Source organism: Podarcis liolepis, assembly GCF_965112155.1.
Source record: "Podarcis liolepis genome assembly, chromosome: 1".
In the NCBI taxonomy this organism is placed as follows: Eukaryota; Metazoa; Chordata; class Lepidosauria; order Squamata; family Lacertidae; genus Podarcis; species Podarcis liolepis.
Window position 1 is genome coordinate 90,213,164 of NC_139554.1, and position 23,515 is coordinate 90,236,678.

At 42.8% G+C, this 23,515-nt stretch overlaps 1 long non-coding RNA gene across 1 annotated transcript; it reads left to right on the forward strand.

Moving 5' to 3' along the window:
- Positions 1–3,975: 3,975 nt before the first annotated feature.
- On the forward strand, positions 3,976–20,713 carry LOC310701410. The gene is made up of 3 exons (XR_014523041.1): positions 3,976–4,075; positions 10,190–10,295; positions 17,010–20,713. It is a non-coding gene; the product is annotated as an uncharacterized lncRNA (long non-coding RNA).
- Positions 20,714–23,515: the final 2,802 nt, after the last annotated feature.

Here is a 23,515-nt window from a genome sequence, read left to right on the forward strand (position 1 = left end):
AAGAAATCCATGACAACACTGTGAGTGTGTCACACATACCCAGTCAACGGCTATCCCTTTAAAAACTCAGTTATATGCTACCATTCCCCAAGCACCAACTGATTTAAAAAACAAAACCATAGAGAGTTCAGTAAGATTTCATAGCCAATTCATATGGTGCCAAAATGACTTTTCTTGGCAACACTGTTTTGCCAAGGTAGGGCTGGGAGAGATCCCTGTCTGAAATCCCAGAAAGTTGCTGCCAGTCAGTGTAGACAGTGCTGAGCTAGATGGACCAAAGATACACTGAGCCAACGTTGATGAGAGTGTTGGATTAGGACCTGGGAAACCAGGGTTCAAATGCCCACCCAATCATGAAGCTCATTGGGTAGCCTTAGGCCACTCACTATCATTCAGGAAAAGATGGGGAGAAGGAAACCATGTATGACGCCATCTCAAGCTCCTTGGAAGAAAGGAGGGATAAAATAAAACTAAAACTAAAAATGTATACCCAAGTTCTGGGGTTGGCTAGTGGGTACCCTTCGAAATGCAGACTCAGGCAGGATGAGCTTCATAAATCTGGTTCTGTACCTGGTAGGTCACACTTCCAGATTTTGGACCAATTTCAATTTCATAACATTGTGCACAGAATTCTGAAACTCTTTAATATGCTCCAAAAATACGCAGGCCTGATAACAGCCAGAAAACAGGTATATCTTAGGGAAAGGTGAACCTATTAGTATTTTAGTAGTAAACTCTTCAAGCTAAGCAGACTCAACATTAGGAGCATAGCCATAATTTCCTGATAGTAGTGAACCTAGAGTGAGATGCCCCAAGGTTTTATTGATGATCGGCTGCACTGCGAATACTGATATGGAGCACTTTTCTTCTTAAGTTGCTTGTTTCGCCATGAATGTCTGGCCTGGCACATTGCAACCATCTTTTATATCTGTTGTGTTACAGCACTGGGACAGGTTTCAGCATCCATTGGCGCAAAACATCCAACGGTGCTGTAAAAGACTGGCTTTCTTTTCAGGAAACGGTCCAATATGTTTCAAGCTTTACAGCTCTTTTCCAAAAGTGTCTTTTTTCCATTTGCAACTCTCTCTTTCCACTCACCCCATTTACTCTTGCTTGATTGACCATCCTCTGGATGGGCAAATCTATCAATCTTGGTTTGTCCCAGTTTTGTCACATTTCCAGTCTTCAGCCAAGTTCTCCGCATTTCCACATCATTGTGAATATTCGTTTATTTATTTCATAAAATTTATATACCTCTTGATTGTAGGGAAAAAACCCTCAAACCTCATCAAAATTCATCCACAAATTTCTCTGAATATGTTTGCATTTAGTTTCGCCTTTCACACATTTTTCTAAAGAAACTTCCCCAAATCGAATGCATTTTTTGCATGTTGCTTTCACTAATATAAGCATTTGAATGCACACTTTACTCCAGGGGATGTATTTTTAAAAAGATTGCTGGAGATCTGCACAGCTAAATTCAGAGAAGTGCAAATTTTGAAGGACAAGTCAGCTTCGGTTTGTGCATTGTTTCAGAAAGTGCAAATTCAACAGGTTCATCTTTAAATGTGAACTGAATCAAACCTCTCCCCCAGCCCTACCTCAGTGAGCCATATGCCCAGAGAGATGTGCATAGACTTGCATCCTGAGGTCTTTTTCAACAAAAGGTAACTGAGGTCTATGCAGTCCGCTTAGGAACCCCTAATCACAGCTTCACATCTTCTGTCGCTTCCTTCACTTTAATAGCTGAGTTGCAACCACACCCAGCCCAGCAGCTGAAGCTTTCTTTGCCTTCAGTTTTCCTGCTGGAGCACCTTCCTCATCTATATTAACAATAGATAACTGGTAAAAAAAAAAACAGAGGGGACTGCAACAGACAAAAAAACAACAACCCACCCCTGAGATGAAACACCTCCTGCAGCTTCCAAGATGGTTTTTACAAATGCAGTATTTCATCCAGTGTTTGATCAGAAACATTATCGGTGCATGATCAAGTGAATACAAGTAAAAACCACATTCAGACCTCCCTTGCACAATATGGGACTGACTGGGAACAGAGATATTTGGGATGGGATTTATGCACACTTTGAGCATTTGCCTGTTCAAGTGTATGCATGAGCAGGCCTCAAGTGACAGCAATATTCTGACCTTTATATATTGATCTTTAGCTCTGGCTGTGTTTAAAAGACAAGGAAAAGTGAAAAGGTGGCAGTCTTATAGTCTCTGAACAAGACACAGCCCTGTCAGAATGCCTAACATTTTTAAGGGTAGCCCAGTGGCTACTAGTATCTCAAATGAGAAAACCACATGGTGGAAAAGTCTGATCTTGGGATAGTAACAATAAACCCTACGACCTCTCTGGGCTGCAAACCTAAGGAGCAGGTGCTTGTATATGTGTGCCTGTTTGTATAGCAAAACCAGGTGAACAGTAAATATCACAAGGAATTTCACTTTCTCAGGAGTCTCTTCTTGAGGCCTATCTGAGTCTCCATTAGAAAGATTGTTAAATCTGGATGTGTGGGATTGTACATGGAAGAAGACAGATTTATGGCCCTATGCTCAGGCAAGGTCAGAGCTTGTGTGCTGTTGGGAACAAAGGGACCGGGCAACCTTGGAATGAGTCACTGCACACCTGGTCAGCTAGAGGCCACGGCTTGCAATACCCTGCCCACAGCATCCCTGAAGAACTGTCTAGCCCTTTAGAGATGCAGAGATTTCTGGATACAATATACATTGGATCTAGCTTCCTATACAATGTGGCCAGCTTGGGATGGGCAGTGTATGAAAAACCATCCCCAAACAAACCATCTTCCTTCTGGGCAATCATTGAAGGTATTGAGAGTCCTGCTTTGTATTGAAGGTGGCAACAGCCAGGAAGATAAGTGGACCACACACAATTGTGTGACCAAGCTAACCACACGTTTAATATGACAGAGCAGGAGGAATCTGTCATTTTTTTCAAGCAGCCTATGTTCCTCTGCTTCTTCAAAGCAAGGCGTTGTGGATGAGTTGACCCTGGAGAGGAGCTGCACTGCTGCCACTTTCCAGTGGCAAATGCTCTTTGATGTTTCAGAGCTTAATAGTAGTAAGTGTGAAATTTCACCATCCCTCCCTCCTGCCAGCAGCACTCCTGGAGTCCTAAGCAATGGCCACCCGGTGGTGGAGCTTCATGCTCCGGCACCGGGGGGTGGAGAGCAGGCTGGGGCAGGGCTGGCACACACCCCGCATTCCTCTTCCTCTGCCAGTGTGGCCACCAAGCCAAGGTGGCAGCTGATTGATTGATAGCCACTGCCATAATAGTAGCCAGCATGTGAAATGGTCATGGGGAACCTCTGTGGGCATTTCTATAGGTAGGCACAAACCCACCTGGAATAACAGCTCTCAATGTTGCATTAAGTCTTCACTTCATTTGAGCTTTTCCAATCCTCCTCCTCCTGTACATTTGAAAGACCCTTAGGGTGTATGCACCACCCTTGGCTGTTCTGGCTGAGCATTGCAGAAGTTCATTAGGCAAATGCAGTTGCTTAATTCCAGTATCCCATCTCCTTGCTTCCTCCTCCTTTTGTCTTCTGATCCTGTGTTCACTTCTTCTGCTTCCAAGTGGGGATCAGTATTCCTCATTCTTGAGTTATTACTCAAACAATTATAGCTGAGTTGCTACAGAGTAAACATTTTTGTTGGCTCGGTCCTTAACACAATGAAATGTTTCACAACCACCTCTTATTTTATATTTTAATTACCTCCGGTTGCTATCAAGTTTCAGTTCCTTCCTTAATAATGAGACATCTAAGTGCAGTTACCACAAACTCCTGTGGTAGAACGCTAGAAGCCATAACTCTGTTTGCTTTGTTAATCAGCCTCCTCTAAAATAAAAAAGGGTATTCTTATGTGAATTTGCCACACCTACAGAGATAACAATACTATTGTTCTTCATCCCTGTTTTTCATGGAAATGACCATTTTTCTTCTCTTGCAGTAACCAAATTTGTCACTCCCTTGGTTTTGGCTGATTATCAGAACTTCAGCAGAACAAGTTTCTTCTTGGAAGGACTTCCCATTGGAATCAGTGCTTCTGGGTAAATATCTAAGCTATCACCTCTGGAAAAGATTCTGTTGCTAATTAAATAAAATTCCGTAACTTTAAATCTCTAAATGCATACCTCCCCTTTTTTTGAGGATGTTGGCACAGGAAGGAAGGGCTCAGATTTTCTGAAGTTTGAACTTGTGGGCAGAAAGCTAAGAGCATTAGGTAGGGAGGGGAAAACCCTTCTTCAACCTTTCCCTTTTCATTACTTTGGAAATATGGAATGTAAAGCAACCTCTTACTTGGATATTGTTACAGCAACGGACCAGAGCAAAAATGACTTTGGAATCGGATGAGCTCAAATGGTGAGGGGAGTGTAGATGGTTCAGATTTTGCCATGACATGCATTGCAATGAGCACTTGATTGCTGTAGAGCAAGAGTGGGGAATCTTTTCCAGACCATGAGTCACATACCTCTAAGGACAACCCTCCAGGGGCCAGAAGTGGGCAGGACAAGGGGCAAAATGCTGGCATAGGTAAAAGCAACACATGTGGCTCTTACCTTTGTGCAGGAGGATACATTCCAGGCACACAAAATCCAGAGCTTCTATATACACATGCACTTCTCTCTTGCTCTGCACAGGCAAGTGAAATACATCATCACAGCTCTAGGATGAGACAAAAAGACTCCTGGAAGTCACAGAACAGAACTGGCAAGGGGCTGGTCCTAGGGGAGACTGAAATGCAAACTAACCACTACCTTTGGAGGAAGCAAACTGGAAGGAAAAGTCCTCTCTATGTTTCATCACCCAACCAGGCATGTCTATACAGACTGCCTATCAGAGTGCCTTTCATTTTCAGCCACACCAGTTAATTAAGTAAGAAAAGTTTAACCGCAATTAAAGCTTTAGTTATTTAATCTACTAATTAAATCAATTAACCATGCAATTGAAGGATATATGATAAGGACTGGGGTACTGGCTGATGACTAATATGTTCTCTATAAATGCTATATGGGGCTGTCTTGCGATGATGACTTGATGAGCAGAGAATGACACTCTGCACATGCTCTAGAGACCTTGGACAGTTAATCTTCTCATAAGAACCCAGATGGATGATTGAAAGCCTGGCTGTGCAGACAAAACTCCCAAGACCAGGGCTGAAGATTCTAGTATGCCAGAAGGACCTTCCCCAGGTCTGCCTCTATAGGATACCCTGGAAGGATATTCAGGGTAGGTTCCTGGCCTCACCTCCACCAGAGCAGCCTCCAGCCAAGTCAGAGGCTAAGTCACCCCTCCCAAACCCTTGAGAGTGTTGGAGTCAGAAGGCTCAAGCCCTGGAAGCTAGTTGATGACAGAGTGAACACCTGAGAACCCAATGTCACAAAGCAACTTTAGAGTAAAGGCTTCCTTGAGAGTAATGGTACAGGGATCTTAGCGCAGACTTCAGCACCGGCAGCTGGTATTGGATATGATCTGGGAGGCCAGGCTAATGAGCCTTCAGCTGGAATCTGCTGTTTGCTGAAGCAATGTGTGCCATTCATATCCCTACATGACCCCTTTGCTTCCTTGCTCGCTTGTTACTGCATCTTCTCAGTTGCTTCTGGATCTTTGCTTATTAATGCTGCCCCTGGATTTTGCTTTGACTTGGATCTCTCTCATGCCTGATCCTGGCTTCACACTGCAGTTTAAGCAGTGGTTGGATGGCCATCTCTCTTTACCTGTGATTCCTGCATTGTAGGAAGTTGGACTAGATGACTCTTGAGGTCAATTCCACCTCTACGATTCCATGATTCATGTTTGGGAGCAATGTTGCATTGCAGTACATTGCTCCCAAGGCACTGTGGGAAGAGTGGTTGGTAAGACATGGTGTGAGGCTATTTCCGTAGCATTCTACTGGCTGCCCCTTCTGGTAGCAACCTCCTGAAAATATTGGAGAAATGTCTCCCCCAGCTTCAGAAAGCAGCTGAAAATTAGTTTCCGTTTTCATGGTGGGAATAATGCTTTGGGGAAATTATGATATCTATATACTGCTTAATGCCAAAATAGGTTTCTAAGAGAGTTGCAAAGTATAAAAACTAGCAATACAAATATTAAAATATAAACAACCATAATTAAAATGGCCAATAAAAGAATCCTGATAAGCTAAATAAATCCGTAATTAAAATAGACAATGAAACAATCCCATTTAAGCAACAAAGTAATTGAAGCAAGAGACTCAGAAAGAGAGATCAAGAGAATGCCTGTATGGATGAGATTTCAACCCAGCTGCACCCACTTGCATCCATGCATTCTGCAATAGAATGGCATATGTTCTTTCATTAGAATAAGAGAGACTAGAAAAGAAACATAATTGTCCTAAAATAGCTTATCAACAGCGCAAAATAGCTCAAGAATAAGGAATACCGATCCCCAGTTGCGAGCTGCCATGTTTGAAATGGCAGGCTGTGAATACACTCTTGTGTCCTGGTGTTCATGTGTGTGCATTTACATGCATGTGCTTAGAGACAGGATGTGGACCTGTTCTCCGCTCTCACATTTAGCTCCTAGAAATTTTACGGGAGGTGCAAAAAGCCTGAAGAATTAGCAACTCAAAATGCTAACAATGAACACCCAACAGGCAAGAACAGACAGAAAACAGAGTAAATGATATACCAAAGAGAGGGATGAGGAAATGGAGACTCTGGTAAATTGGGAGAGTGGGAGATGATTGTATATGCGTGTTCTGGGAGTGTGCTTCACTTTCCACCTCTGACACACCTTGCTGTTGTCATCCAGTCATCTCTTTGAGCAAAGATCCTGGCAGTCATGTTGAATTGTAGAGCAGCTTTTTGATGTGGCTAAATATAGTCTCCAAAGTAGACTGAGCCCACCCAAATGCATCCAAGTTGAAATTTTGCCAGAGGCTACTAGGGGCTTCTCTACTTAGTGAGTTTGGGAGGACCCTTTAGTATCTGTCATGAGGTAATGAAGGAAGAAGTGGAAAGTGGCCCTTCAATGTGCTCCAGCACTTGGTCTCAGACATGGAACCAAAGTTTCTAAAAGGGGAAACAGATGACATTTGTTTAATTTTTTGCTTCTACATTATTTGGAGCATGACAGCTCCCCTGCAAATGGCTCACACTAAGGTACACTTAAAATAAGTAGTTTCGGTTGAATCTTGCATTAAAAAGCACATAAATCTAGGGTAAAATCCACATGTGATTATATGACTAATGCATCTCTTTCCTCAGACAAATAAATATTCCATAACTGAGCTCAACGAGGTCCCCCCCTCCAAGATTACACATTTATATTTAACCACTTGTGATTTTCTTACCTTACAGGTGCACTTTTGATGAGGCTTTTAAAGTGTGATCTAAAGGCGCATAATTTGGTAACTGGTTATGTAATGGCTCTTCAGGGAATATTCAGAAAGAATATTTTCTGGATCCAGTTAGGATCTTATAGGACAAAGCTTTAGTCCTCTTCACAGGCTGGATAAGAATGCTGTATCATTTTTAAATGTCCAGGACTGAGCCAGTTCAATTCACTTCTCACTTGAACAAAAGAAGCCAAACTGGTGCACTCTGAGTTTGCTGTGATACTAAAGAGAGAGAGAAACTCACCACCTTCTGTTTGTCTTCTGATACATTTCTTCAAAAAACACAGATCCTGAACCATATATAAATATATATAAATCCAGCCGTTAAATCCTTGACTATTTGCAGATTCAGGAGTCACTCCAAAGGAGCAGGATTACAGAAGTTGCATGTAGTTTTCTTTATAGCTGTGTTGGTTTAATGGCAGTTTTATTAGGGTTTACTTCCCTCCTCCTTGAGATTATAATTAAGCTTTATATAGGAAGCTGAGAAAGATCCTTCCCATAAGTGGCTTGCTGAGTGGGGCAGGGCCACTACATTATCTTGCTGATGGGTAGGTTGTACTTGCTTATCGGGAGGGAGAGGAGGAAGGTCAAGGTGGTGGGGAGGTTGGCAGGGTGCAAACACCCCACCAGGAGTGCCAGATAGGCTCTGCCAGTGCTTTTGCACCACACAGTCCTCCTTAGCACCTTGTCCCTCATAGTAATCAAAAGCAACCCACCTGCCAGGCAGCTAGCATAGCAGATCCATGGCACCTGGAGAATCACTTCTGATCACTCTGGAGTACTTTGTACCTCAGTGGTAGAGCAAGTGGCCACTGGTTCAATCTCTGTCATCTCCATGTAAAGCTGAGGGGAGACCCCAGCCTAAAATCCCAGAGAGCCTCTGATAGTCAATGTGAACAGTACAAAGCTAGATGGACCATTAATCTCATTTGGTCTGTGACTGGTGAAGTTTTATCCTAAAAACAGGGAGGGACAAATCTATCACATTTTGATTTCTTGCAGTTTCTCCCTTTCTCCGTTCCCCCCATTTCTGCCTCACTTTATGAATGTTGTTGCTGTTAAACGAGGATGTAAAAATAGTTAAGAGATTTCGTGTCACATAAGGTTTCCTTGAGATGGAGTCGTCTTGGCATGCAGACTTTTCCAAAGTCACAAATTGTTGGGCTCCTGTTGCTAAAAATAAGGTCCTGAATTATTTATTAAACATTACATCTAGGATTTGCAGCTAAAACACACAAGAGTGTAAAAGTTCAAAGGCGGCACGTTCCTTCCCATTGAAAGGAGAAATACTTTTAAAAGTTGGATGATTCATTTTTGATCACCCTGTCTTGTAGTCTTTGAAGGGCTGGTTTGCCATTTGAAAATGAAATGTGATTTTTGAGAAAGAAGAAGAAAAAAGTGTGTGTGTGTTTTAATGTTCCAAAGGAGGCAGCAGCAATGGTTACAGCTGTTTAGCAGGAACATCTTTTCTTTGCAAAGGAAGGCATTTCATACCTTTGACCATGTTGCCTCCAAGGAAGATGGGCTCAGGACTTAGTGCTGGGTCAGAGCCTGGTCAAGTCGTAACGCTTCATGGTTCTTGACACAGCTCTGATATAAGAAGCTCTGGAAATGCCAGAGAAGAGACAAGTGAGCTCTATTATTTATATCTCAAAGCAAAAAAGGATGTCTGGGTTTTTCCCCCCTTGTACTGCTTCAACTGGTAAGAGAGAGCATTGGATTTACAGAGCAGCTTAATTTCATCATTTGCAGGAAATATATATTTATATAAAATGTGTATCTCTCCCCGCACCCCACCCTATCACAACAGCATCATTCTAAATAGGCTTGGTCAGTGCTTTTTTCCTAAAACAATGTTTAGGGGTACTCTCATTTTCCTACTCATATTGAAATACTGCCCCTCAATGAGGTCAAACTTAGACTCACAAAATGTTTAGGCGTACCCCTGCGTATCACACCCCCTGCCCAGAAAATAAGCACTGGGCTTGGTGGTGGGAAAAAGGCAGGCTCGGATTGGGGTGAATCTCCAGGGCAAGAGAGTTCAAGGGTAGAGAGCATGTATCTCCCAACCATTGATGCAGTAATGGAAATAGCTCACTTGGTGGGGTAGAGCTGCAATGCTAGCCTCCCAACAGGCATGTCACTGATGCTTACTGGGAGGAGAGGAGGAGACAAAGGTGTGGTGAGGTTGTGGCTGTGCAGGCATACTGGTGGAACCAATGCCTATCAGATGAGTTGCTTTTGTAGAGAAAGATTTTAGGAAGCAACCCTCTCTGACATGCTACTTAAAACTAGACTTCCAGCTCAGATGTTATTGGGACAAATTCACATTTAAAGAGTCAGATGTACCATCTTGGAGATGGTGCTTGGCTGATTAGCTGAGGTAAGATAGTTAACAATAGAGAACATGTTTTAGACCTCAGATTTAATCTCTGCCATTACCAGTCAAAGCAGTGTTCTTCAACCCACGGTCCCAGATGCTGATAGATTACAGTTCCCATGATCCATGATCGTTGGCTGAGATGGCTGTGGATGATGGGACTTCTTATCCAACAACATTTGAAGAACCTATGTTGAAAAGCACTGAATTAAGGCATCTTGGGTAGCAGGTCTGGGGAAAGTTCTCTTATTGATATCTTGGCACTGAGTTGCTACCAGTCAGAGTGGACAGTACTGGATATGTGGACCTGACTTGGTTACTGCAGCTTCATTTTCTTATAACAGTTTTGAATATATGTGCATTGCTCAGCACTTGTAATCTCACCTAACATTTGTTTGTTTCCCTCTGTTCTTTTCACAGTTCTGCCCTTCTTCTCATCAAGGTCATTTCCAAGTTTATACTTGGAAATACTGCTCCTGCAACTCATAAAGGGTTAATCTATGCCTAATGTACGAGTCAGGCACAAGTAAGTCACTCCACTTTGTATTCTCAGTGAACCCTTGTCCAACTTGTTAAGTGTTAGAAAATTGACTTCTGGCCAGTCAGAGGAGAAGCACAACCCTATGATGTCTGCTCAGAAGATTGTCCTATTCAGTTCAATGGGGTTTATTCTCAGGTAAATGGGTATAGGCTTGCAGGCTTAGATGTTTTGAAGTTTCCCTGCCACCTGCTCACATGATCTGAAGGGACTTACATTCCTCCTCCATTCCCATCCTCTTGTCATCAAGTCTGTCTTCTTTTATGAACAGATAGGTAGCCGTGTTGGTCTGCCATAGTCAAAATAAAAATAAAAAAATTCCTTCCAGTAGCACCTTAAAGACCAACTACCAACATACCAAGAACTAACTTAGTTGGTCTTTAAGGTGCTACTGGAAGGAATGTTTTTATTCTTTTATGAAGTTTATTTGACTTCATCTATGTGGCCAGGTATTGTGTTCCTGACCACCACTCTGCCAAAAACACAACTTTGTTAATATTACATAGTAGGCAGAAGTAGAGATGTAAGGCTGCAATCCTAACCCCATTTATCTGGGAGTAAGCTCACTTGATGCAATGGAACTGACATGGTTAGGATTGCAGCCTAAATGGTTAGGTTTTGGAGCACAGTCAAGTGACTGATGCCTCTTGAGAACATGAGGATTGTCTTGCTGGATCCAAACAAAGGTCCATCACTAGGCCAAACAATGGCAAGATAGTTGTTTCTGGGAAGCATCACAAGCAGGGTGCAAAGCTGGTGGTGACAGACTTTGCCCCAGCATCTGTTAACCCAAAATATGTTGTATATGAACATGGAGGTTTAATCTGCAGCACATTGTTATAGCCATAACTTGGGTGACTGGTGAGAAATTTCCACAATTAAATCTGGTTAACATTCAGGAGACAATTACGATATGGAAGGGCGTCATAGTTCATTGGTAGACCACTTGCTTTGAATGCATAAGATCTCAAGCTCAGTTCCAGTTAAAAGGGGGGGGGGTGAAGCAAGCAAGCATTGCAGGACACATCCAGGAATAGTGTTCTGGCAACTAACTCATCCTTCCTGTATTACTGTACTTCCTGATGTCCCGGAAGCAGCAGAAAAACCATTGTTCATATGTTCACCATGATCATTCTTATACTGAAAAAGCCATAGATAAGAAATGGAAGAAGGTGGAAACCAAGCATCTGGAATGAGCTCCATCCTTTGAAGGGACAGTTGCTGGCCACCCAAGGGACAGATTCACCCATGAGAGTTCAGTGATTGACCAGTCATCTATGGTGCAGAGTTGTTGTTACGAATATGAATGGGGCAAGAACATTTTAAATACTCAAATAGTGTCTGGAAGCAATGACAAAAGAGGAAATTAGAAATCCTCTGTCTTGGTGTAATCATGCCTTTTAAGTTTCAAAAATGTTATTGTCAACAGAGAGAATGTGTTCATTAGTTTAGTCGCAGTTGTTCAGCACTTTCCAAAATGAAAGGCGCTGCTGCAAATGCTAGGGCATTATGTTGTCTGACAACCCCATGCTTTAAGACTACTGTGTTTTGCATATGAGCTAAGGAAGAGGTGAAGGGAAGGTTAGTTTGAAATGGCATCATGCCTTGGTTAGGTGCAGTCAAATCAGTTGTCAGATTAATTGCATTACGGTGTGAATGCAAACAAACTTTGCAGAGAGATTGAGGGAAGGTTAAACCATTAGCTGTGGAAAACCTCAGGATCAATGTTTATCAGAGTCAGGTGAATTGCACTGTGTGCTTACCAGAAGTTGACATCTTATCCCCAGATATAATTCACTTTTGTCCTCGAGTATGTAATTATGTCACATGCTGAAGCCTGGTGAACAATGAAATGTGGATGACTGAATAGGCAAACAGGAATATCAAAGACTTAAGAGACAGCACGTTGGCAGCATATAGTTTTTCAAATGTCTTCTTGTTTTCTCTTCTTCAGTAAAACAGAATTAGTGCCAGGTGATAATAGGTTTTCCAATTTTCTGCCTTCAGAAAAGCCATGGCATATTGACCAGTATTACCAAGGAAAACCTGTCCATCCAACACAGAACTCCAGGACATTGCCAAGAATTGGGGGGGGGGGTGTTTTCAAGGGTGCAACCTGAATTTATGCAGGTCCAGGGAGGCCTGTGGACTTTACCTGCCCCCCAAGTGAGCAAAGAGCATAACCTGACTCAGAACAGGTATAGGACTTCCTGATGTTATTGGACTCCAAATCATATCAACCCCAGCTAGCATGGTCAAAGGTGATGGGAATTGTAGCCTGGCAACAGCTGGGGGGCTGCATGTTCCCTATGCCTGACTTAAAAACATACCCAGTGCTCTCTTGTGACCTGCACCCTATAGGATGAAATCCATAATGATAGCATAGTGGCCCTTCAGGGACTCTTGTTTGCCACTACTAATCTATTCACTGAGGAAATTTTGAGAAGCAAACAAGGACCACTTGGGTTCTCTGGAACACAATTGGAAAACCACTGACCTAGGTAGCTATCAAGCTATCTCTCAGCTACCACTGCCAAGAAGAAAATGAAAAGACTCCCTGCATCTACTGGCTGCTACCAATGGAAAGCAAGTAAGATGGAAAGCAGGAAACAGGTCCAGTCATTCCATACAGATAGGGCCTTGTCACATTAGTCCAGAGATCAGAAGTTATATTTATGTGCAAGAGCATCTTCATTCATTTTAATGCAGAGAACATCAACATGCACACACAGGAGCACACACTGAGTTGGCCCCTCCAATGAAGAACCTCACTAATGAGGTTGAGGCCATGGGTTTAATGTTCTTCTCAAAGCTAAAAAAATTCCTTCCAGTAGCACCTTAAAGACCAACTAAGTTAGTTCTTGGTATGAGCTTTCGTGTGCATGCACACTTCTTCAGATACACAGTGTATATCTGAAGAAGTGTGCATGCACACGAAAGCTCATACCAAGAACTAACTTAGTTGGTCTTTAAGGTGCTACTGGAAGGAATTTTTTTATTTTGACTATGGCAGACCAACACGGCTACCTATCTGTAACTTCTCAAAGCTGTTCTTCATAGATTTAGGTGCATGTGAAAGTGAGTACAGGCCAGCAACTTGAATGGCTTTGAAAAAGGATTAGACAAATTCATGGAGTATGTGGCAGCATGACTATTAGTTGCTGGAAAACCAAATGCGGAGAATGCTGTTGAATTCTGGGTCTGCTTGCAAACTTCCTATGGGTACCTAGTTGACCACTGTGAGAATATGATGCTGATGCTGGGCTGATGCTTAGACCCTGATCCACCAGGGCTCTTCTTAGGTTCCCACTGTCGACATGCCCAGGAATTCTGAAGGCAGCTAACACAAAGTGAATTTCAACAACAGGGTTATATATACAACAGAATTAAAGCACAACTTTTTAAGATGTCTACTTATGGCAACAATAGGTCCAGCTTTCTTTCTTTTTTTACCCACACACCAAGGCCTTTTGCCAGCTAGTCTCCTGTCTTTTGCCTGTTCTAAGAGCCTTGCAGACAAATGCAGCCTGTCTAAGACCAAGGATTCCACCCCATGCCCCTTCTCAGGAGCCGCCCTCCTTCAGCATTTGCCATCTGCCGTGCCAGTAGGACCTGGTGAATCAGCAGAGCACAAAAGAACGTTGCTGTGGCACCTGCTGAATATTCATGATATATGAATATTCATTAAATTAGCATCTGTATGACCAGGCCTCCAGATTCACAACTGGCATTGCAGGAAAAGGGCCTATTGTATTTTAATTAAATGCCAGCTTGATTTCTAAACAGCTATACTTACCAGGATTTAATCAACTGAGAAGGATAGCAACACATTTCCAAACCCTGGGGATGCAACCCCTCCTCTCCCCCTTTGCACGTTTAATACGAGTGGGAGTTATGTGTTTGCAAGGAAAGGAAAAAAGACCTCTCTGAGCAACCAAAATAGCATCAGATTATCTTTATAATAGATTCACACTGTGTGGGATCCATCAACATTTTCCCTGAGGCACAATCAGACAAGAATAGTAAAGTGGTTAATATATCTTCAGGGAAAGGAGGGACATTTTCATATGGAGTGGCGCAGAGCTTAAGCATCGCCATAATGTACAGATCAAGAAGCAGAGGAAAAGAAAGCAATACTATAGCCTTTAACAAGGAGCAGGAGAGAGAAATTTGGCTAGCTTTATTTACATCTCTCAATAGAGTCAGGTGTTTAAGGGGAGAAAGAATAAACATTGGCCATTGCCTAGTACCAGGGCTAAACTGAAAGAAGGAAATCTAAGAGGTAAACATTCACACTCAAATCTGTGACCATCTTATTTAATGAAACAAATGAGTAGCTGTACCAGTCCCCCTTTATTGGGATAGGGAAAAGGCAACTTTATATGAAAGTGAAATGTAACAGTATTATGAAATTCACCAAATAACAGTATTATTAATTCATTGACACAATTCAGTGTTTATGGTTTACAGTTTCACAAATAAGATCCCCAATCCAGGGAACTAAGTATTTACACTTTGACAGTAACATAGGGAGAGAGGAGAAAGACAGGCAAAGGTAATCAGAGATGAAAGTGAGCAAACCCAGTTTCAAAGTTGTAGACATACTCATTTTCATATGGAGATGAAATTCCATCTTTCTCCAGAGGAGTTCAGGATGGCATCCAGGTGGTCTCCTGTTAACCTACCGCCTAAATTCATAACCGCAAAGCTTCAGCAAGGTTTCTGTAGCATGTGCCTTGAGATCATGATTTGCCCGTTTCTTAAAAACACTTCTGGATAGTAATCTATTGTTCTGTTAATATGCATTTTAAAAAACAAAACAAAAAATACCATAAGACTCCTCTCATTCTACAGAGCAGAAAGGAACCATGTCTATTCTCTGTTATTTGATAAATGTGTGGCATCCATATATACTTTGGTTGCATCCAATTTATTGAATTTAAAACCCATCTACTGAAAAGAAAGATGCATCTATAAACATTCCGTGGTCTTGTTTCTGAGAAGCATCACCCCACAGCTAGGACACATTACCACATGTGGTATCTGATATGGCAATGGGATAATGTTGAAGGTTCCGCATTTTTCGCTGCTTTTTCTTTGTTTGGGAGAAAGCAGGAAACTGCTTTCCAGGAACTGTGCGGTCCTTTGTAGTAGATTTTACAATTTGTTTGGGTGGCCATGGACGGATCTATCTCTTTTTCTATGCAGTGTGGTTCAGATGAGATATGGGTAACTTGCCCCAATTCCTCCCTTTTAGGTAGAATCCTAATACCCTAATATTGACTGAGCCAGAGAGAGAAAATGATGCATTCACACACACACATGCACGTGCAAATCGGGTTGTTTTCAGCTGTTCCAGAGAACTGACACCAGCAGCACAATGAAACAGAAATGAGCTGGAAGAGCATTGTGGGTATTGACATGCTAATGAGCACGCTAAGTCCTTTCTGAAGGGAAACTGCACACTGGGTCGCTTAAAGCCATAGACCCACCAAAACAGTTTGCAGCCCCTTAATTGAGTCAAAACCTCATGCGCACACATCAGTGTCAGATTTGCAAGAACTTAGTCTGTGATCATATAGATACAGGTACCCTAAAAGAAATAATTTATTAATAATAATAATAATACTTTTAGACTGTTTTGGGGGAAGATGCCCATCTTCCCCCAAAGTGACTTACAGTTAAAAAGGGAAAAAAAGCAGAAGATGAAAAGAACAATAATGCAAAATTTTAAAACTTAAATATCTACCATGCAACAACACTCCACATTGAACAAGCAACTCTTTAACAGAGCTGGAAAGAACATAATCCAATCATACCATAACCAAGTTAATAAATGCCCTGCTTTGAAGGGCAATTGAGAAAAGAAAAATAGGCGTTCAAGGCCTGTGAGGTAGAAATTTGATGCAGTTCCAACTGAAGGGAAATGACTATGGCATAATCATTCTAAACATGAATATTGCTGTGCCATACTTAACAGTATAAACCAAGACACATTTGGTCTTTCCACCAAGAATTCCCTTCCCCTCTCACCCCATTTGACAAGCTCTCTTTCAGCAATCCAAATGTTGTGTATAATTCCAGAAACAAAAGTGCTGCTCCAACTTTCAGAGCTCTTTGCCCAGTGAGGAGCTCCCTCTCTTTCTAAGGCTGTCCTCTGCTTGGCTCCTTAGATGGTCAGATGTCATAATTGTTGTCTTTCTTCTCTCTCTCTCCTTCCCTCCATGCTCTCAAAACATACATGGTCTCTACCCCACTCAACATACATGGTCTCTACCCCACTCACAGAAACACATTTACATACATACCCATCTTGCCCATGCACAACTGCAATAAGAGAACAGGAAGTCCACTAGGACTTCTAGAGATAAGGGGGGTAATTCTTGCACTGATGGAGCACATTAGCTAAATGCAAACCAATGGGACTTCAGAATGGGAACCAAATTTCTTACAAAGCATTACCTAAAAGACTGTTCTTTAGTAGATTAAAGGTTGAAGAGTGGAGAAACAAGCCAGTGTGTAATAAAATGAATTACTTTTATATTTGCACATAATATTAATTGGCCACTTGTTGCTTAGGTGGAACTACTTTTTTTGTAAGCTGAAATTCTGTGGGTTTGTTGTCGTCACCCAAGTATTCAACTTCACTGAGCCTCCATACACACCCTTTCTCCTTGACTGATTGCTCCTTCTATTCCCTAGCATTTTCTAAGTGCTGCAGAGTCCCTGCATGCAGGCTCCGAATCCAACACACACAGTGCAAAGGGGAAAAGAAACGGGGAAAGAAGATGCAAACAATCATGGAAGCGCCTCCTCCTCCTCTGGCTGATTGATGGAGACAGGTTGGTGTCGTCCTTGCCATGATGTTCTCCATGGGAGGCAAATGGTTGTATCCAGCACTCAGTTAAAGTCACTTAGCGGTGTCGACCACAGCAAACTATGCAAGTTCTTAAAGAAATGGGAGTGCCTAATCACCTCATCTGTCCCCTGAGAAATCTCTATGTGGGACAAGAAGCTACAGTTAGAACTGGATATGGAATAACAGACTGGTTCAAAATTGGGAAAGGAGTACAACAAGGCTGTATATTGTCTCCCTGCTTATTTAACATATGCAGAATTCATCATCATGCGAAAGGCTGGGCTGGATGAATCCCAAGCCGGAATTAAGATCGCCGGAAGAAATATAAACAACCTCAGATATGCAGATGACACAACCTTGATGGCAGAAAGTGAGGAGGAATTAAAGAACCTTTTAATGAGGGTGAAAGAGGAGAGCGCAAAATATGGTCTGAAGCTCAACATCAAAAAAACTTAGATCATGGCCACTGGTCCCATCACCTGGCAAATAGAAAGGGAAGAAATGGAGGCAGTGAGAGATTTTACTTTCTTGGGCTCCATGATCACTGCAGATGGTGACAGCAGTCACAAAATTGAAAGACGCCTGCTTCTTGGGAGAAAAGCAATGACAAACCTAGACAGTATCTTAAAAAGCAGAGACATCACCTTGCCGACAAAGGTCCATATAGTTAAAGCTATGGTTTCCCCCAGTAGTGATGTATGGAAATGAGAGTTGGACCATAAAGAAGGCTGATCGCTGAAAAATTGATGCTTCTGAATTATGGTGCTGGAGGATACTCTTGAGAGTCCCATGGACTGCAAGAAGATCAAACCTATCCATTCTGAAGGAAATCAGCCCCGAGTGCATACTAGGAGGACAGATCCTGAAGCTGAGGCTCTAATACTTTGGCCACCTAATGAGAAGAGAAGACTCCCTGGAAAAGTGGAAAAGACCCTGATGTTGGGAAAGACTGAGGGCACAAGGGGAAGGGGACGACAGAGGACGAGATGGTTGGACAGTGTTCTCGAAGCTACCAACATGAGTTTGACCAAGGCAGTGGAAGACAGGAGTGCCTGGAGTGCTCTAGTGCATGGGGTCACGAAGAATTGGACACGACTAAACAACTAAACAACAACAACAAGTGGTATACTTGCTCCACTGGTGTAATTAATGTTTTGTGTCAAAGGGACATTGTTGCACTACCAGCAGCTTGCTGGTAACTTTGTACAATATATTGCACTGGATTCCTCTGTTGTGCAACATTTAAGCCTGCAAGGACTGGTGCAGCCTCCCAGTGGCTCTTGGTCTCCCAGCTGGTAGCTGGAGATGGGAGAGAAAATGACTGATTTTCTTCACCATCTTTCAGGCAGGCACAGAGAAAAGTTGGGAATACTATCAAGCACATTTTCAGCTTACATGGGATGATAACTAGTTCCAAGCGGCCTGACTGGTGCCCCTAAGCAGGTGGGACAGAGTCACAACACAAGCTTTACTATTTACCAAGATGAAGCAGGATGAGGGCAGGGCTATGAGGGCACATGGGCAGAGTGACACCCCAGAATCCTTTGCCACTGGAATCCTTGCCTATTATATAAATGCAAAGGCCCCTCAGGAAATAAATCAAAATAGATTTTTTTCCCCCTTTATGGTGGAAAGTTTGAATACCACTGATCAGAAAACTACATTTCTGAGCTGTCAGGCATAGGATTATGCTGTAACTCCAACTGAAGAAAAGGTGGGTGGGGGATCGTCATGAGTAATGGGACTGAACTGGGTATTTCATGCTCTTGCCAAGAGTACACCATAACGAAATGAAAAAGTGCAGTGTTAGCTGACATCATTCAACAAAAATGAGATTCACGTACAGTTTTAGGGATTAAATGTACACATAACTGAGCTGGAAAGTGAAATCTGGCCACAGAATGATACTTTGTTTTCATAAACAGAACATTCATAACAGTCAATTCTTCAAAACACACACAAAGATATGTCCAGGCTGCTGCCCCTGGGCCCTGGCCGATTCATCTTCAGTTGTGAACATTCCGGAACTTGCTGAGTGAAGGATTTCATTTTTTTTTTTAACCTCATGATTTCTTACAGATAGAGAATCCCATGATGAAGGGGAACTCTTAAGAGGAAATCCCTGGAGATAGCAAGGGAGATATATGTCACGTCACAAATACTATGAGTTTCAAGCATGCCTGTGGACAAGGGCCTGGAAGTGGTTTCTACATGGATTCCCTGATGTGAAAGCAAATGCCCCAGAATGCAGTCGCTCTACAGTGATGTTCTGGGGTTTGCATGAACGCAGGAAGTCTCTATGCATGGAAAAACCTTCCTGTGATTAGGAGCACTGCCTGATTGGGGCTCTTGAATGTGGGGAGGCATCTAAGGGATTCGAACCCCTCTTCAGAAATGCATGATAAACATGTGAAGTTCTGAGGAGGAGAACACCACGAAGGTGTTCTGTGCATGGCATTTGGGCACCTAACAGAGGAAGTCTAGCAAACTCCAAATTTGGAGTTTCAAATTTCAGTGGCGCCTCATGCAATGCCAAAATTTGGCACCCCCTGCCTCTCGCACTCCATTCTAAATAATAGTTGCCATGCCCCCTGCAGCTGTGAGCCTAGTGCAACCAAACTGATTGTGCTCCCCTAAAGCCATCTCCAAGTCTAGTCTCATAAGCATCCTTTATTCAAATGTGACATTTATTTGCATTTTTACAGATCTGTCATGGACCACCTGAATGAGGCTTCTGGACCTCAGTTTGGGAACACCCTTGCCCTAGTTTATGCATTTCTGTGCACATTACCTGGCTGCAGAACTGCATTGCAAAATTCAGAGAAGTACGCATTTCAAATGAGGTCTGTGTTTCAGTTCACATACTGTTTTGTAATGTCAGATTAGGTAAGCTCACATTTAAATGCAAACTGAATTGAATTTCACCCCCATTCCTAGGTGGAGCTCAAATGTGATGGGCCCAGGGGCAGCAAGGTAGAAAGTCTTCCAACAGTCTTCCCAGCAGTGCCACACAGAGCATCATATTGTAATCATGCCTCTAGGTTACAGAGGCAAAAAGAAGAGTTGGCAATGCCTTTTTCGTAAGCGCTCATCCCTTTGTTGAATGGAATTTGTAGTATGTTGCCCTAGCTGCTTCCAACCTCAGCTCCAAAGCTCCGGATCTAGCAACAGATCCACTGTAAGGTCTGCTAAACCAAGAGACGCTCTTCCCCCATGTGATGGAAATGCCCAGCTTCAATTGGAGACACGTTATTTCAGAACCCTACAGCTACTGAGAATGAGAAATGAAAGGACACAAGTCCATCTTCACCCACACAGATGGTGCTTTGATGCAGATGTCATCAGCTAGGCCGAGGTAATGTTGTATATAAACGGCAGTCCCTTAATTGCCTGGCATGCATACTTTCCCTGAAGTGTAATCAGCTTGCAGAATTTCTCTTGTGCAATTATACCAGGAGTGCCAATGTTATTTAACTGCAAACAAAGAACATTTGAGGGAAAGGCTGTATGTGTTTGCTTTTAAAAAAAATAATGAAAACAAAACAAATGTTATTTCCCCAGTCATTCTTGTATGATTAAAAATGAAATTGTCCTGAGATTGTACACTATAGTTCCCATCTCATATGTAGTAGGAGAGAAAATACTTCTTATAGTTTCAGCGCTGAGCCTCCTTTCCTGTTGCCATTCCTCATGTTTTCTACTGTACCAATTGGCTTCCAGCGTTCCATGGGGGCCGCCACGTTCTGTTATGATGTGCTTTCGGTCAACACCAGGAATAGTGGAAGTAGGGGCTGAGTGCAACCGGGATGACAATGACGGGACTCGTACATGTAATAATTTAAATTAACACTGCCAAGTGAGGGCTGACCATCTTGTGACCTCGGATTCTTTAACCCCGGGAGGGGGGGAGAACATGTGGCCTTCCAGATGTTGTCCAAGTCCCTTCTGCCTCTACTAGCATGGCTAATGGTCAGATATTATGGGTGCTGTAGAGTCCAACAGCATCTGGAGGTCCCTTGGTTGCTGAGGTAGGGGAGCTTCCATTGCACATGTAGTGTTGGAGGGCAGGGATGCAGAGTTTAGGAGGTACTCAGAGAGGAATGCAGCATGTAGTTGAGGTCCATTGTTTTCTAAGGTTGGTGATAAAGCACCCAGTGCACCAAATTTAATTGTGGATCGTTGTTCAGGAAGTATTGCTATTTCCTGTTTTAAATAGGGAACTGAATCTGGATACCTGAATGCAGATTTCACTCCAGTGTTCTACCTCAACTGGCTCAGGCATTATGCTACTGAATACCAGTTGCTGGGAATCGCAGGTGGGCAGAGTGCTCTTGCTGTCATGTCCAGCTTGCAGGCTTCCCAAAGGCATCTGATCAGCCACTGTGAAAACAGGATGCTGGACTAAATGGGCCACTGGCTTCATCTGACATGCTTATTGTATGTTTTTCAACCAAAAATGAATATTCAACAGCCGGGATCTGAGAGCAGCTTTCCACATTATGGCCTTAGTGTGAAAAATATCCACTGGGTTTTTGAAATGACTTAAAATGTTCTGAAATGTGGACCCGCTTCTACATATATTCTTCAGTCGGCAGCATGTTATGCACCTATTTCATTTCCAGGATTCACAGTTTCTGTGTGGTTCCATATCTACCAAAGTTTGTTCTGCTTTCCTTTGGGCCACATCAGTGAGGCCAAGAGATGGGTCTTGCTGTCTGGGCAACCCAGGACCTCCATAAACACTGCCCAAATTTGTGTCCCAGAGAGGTCACTTTGGTGTTGCTAACACAGCGGTTTGCCTTCACCCCCAGAAGTGCACTCCATTGTTTCTTGAGACAAACAAAACGTTTGGCAAGCCAAAAGGGGATGGCATAGGTGCATGGTCCATCTCAAGCATTAAAAACACACACACCAAACCTACTGTTTTAAGGTGCAACCTACCTGACTCACAAATGGTCTCTTGCAAAAATCAGGCCTTTCTGCTATGTGAACCTGAGTAAATTGTTATGTGGGTACACCCACACACCTATGCAGTTCTGCATGAGTCAGTGCATGCATGCCAGCTGCCGTGCAGAAAGGTGGTCTAAAATTTCAATTGTTCTGCCTGTCACTGTGCTGTCTTGACCGTTTTCTGAAGCAAGTTGGAAAAAATATGAAGGGGGGGAGAGAGTCTGCACTGTAGAGATGGACAAATAACAGACACCAAAAGAAATGTGAGTGGGTGGGAAGGAATTTGATTTCCCATATGCTTTTTGTTTCTCTGTACTTAAAATGCAAGGTTGACATCCCCCACCCTGCCCAATATACTAATTAAATAAATACATTGCTAATTTTAAATTGAACACTCAGTGCACATAAAATGTCTCTGTACTGGTAACATTGGATCAGATCTACACTGAGTTAGCTGCACTGAAGTCCTATCTTAAGCATTTATATCTCAGCCTAATCTACCTCATAGGGTTGCTGTGAGGATAAAATGGGAAGCAGGAGAACTGTGTACGCCATCTTGAGATTCTTGGAGGAAAAGGGGGGTACAAATGTAATAAATAAATACTCCTCCCCCAATATTGATGTCAAGAAGACCTAAGTGTGAGTAACTTAAGCTGAAATCCTCGCCAGCTTCTTGAGAGTAAGCCTTACTGAACTCCACGGGACTTACTTCTGAGTAGATGTCTAATCCTGTCCTCAAACAGCAATCCTAACATGGCGCCTGGGAGGATCAGAGTGGCAGAGTCACTGTGGTGAACCTGAAGTTGTGACAGATCATGCTAGCCAGGGCTGAAGTGTGGCACAGTTTCCTTTTGTGTCTAGCACAGCTGAGGGGCCTAAGGATTGGGTCACTTTGTGGCTCAATGGGACTTTGGATCCAGCAGATCCAAAGCCATCATCACTTTTCTCTGTCCAGAAGTGCACTGTTTGGGAGGATTTCCACACTGAATCACTGGAGAGAGAAACCGCATTGGCAGCTTACTGGGGATTTCAGGGTACCTGCTGCAATACGACACTCTCATCACCAGTGGCACCAGTGTACATGCCACCCACCCCAGTAATCAAATTGGGAGGGTGCTTGGGATTCAGTGGTTAACCTGGATCCAAACCATTAACTGATAATCCTCTAAGAGGAAGTGAAATTCTGATCCATGCAAGAACAAACTAGAAGGAGACAGATAATTTTAAGCAGTGGTAGAAATGAGTATGTGTTCATGTGGCTTTATTGCTACATGTGCAGTCAAAATTAAAAACCGAAGCCTTTTTTTCCCCATGAAGGAGACCCTGAGAACTGTCCTATTTGCCCATGCCTTTTGTTCCATTGTCCTTTGGCTACCTGACTTGAGGCCCATGACTTAAA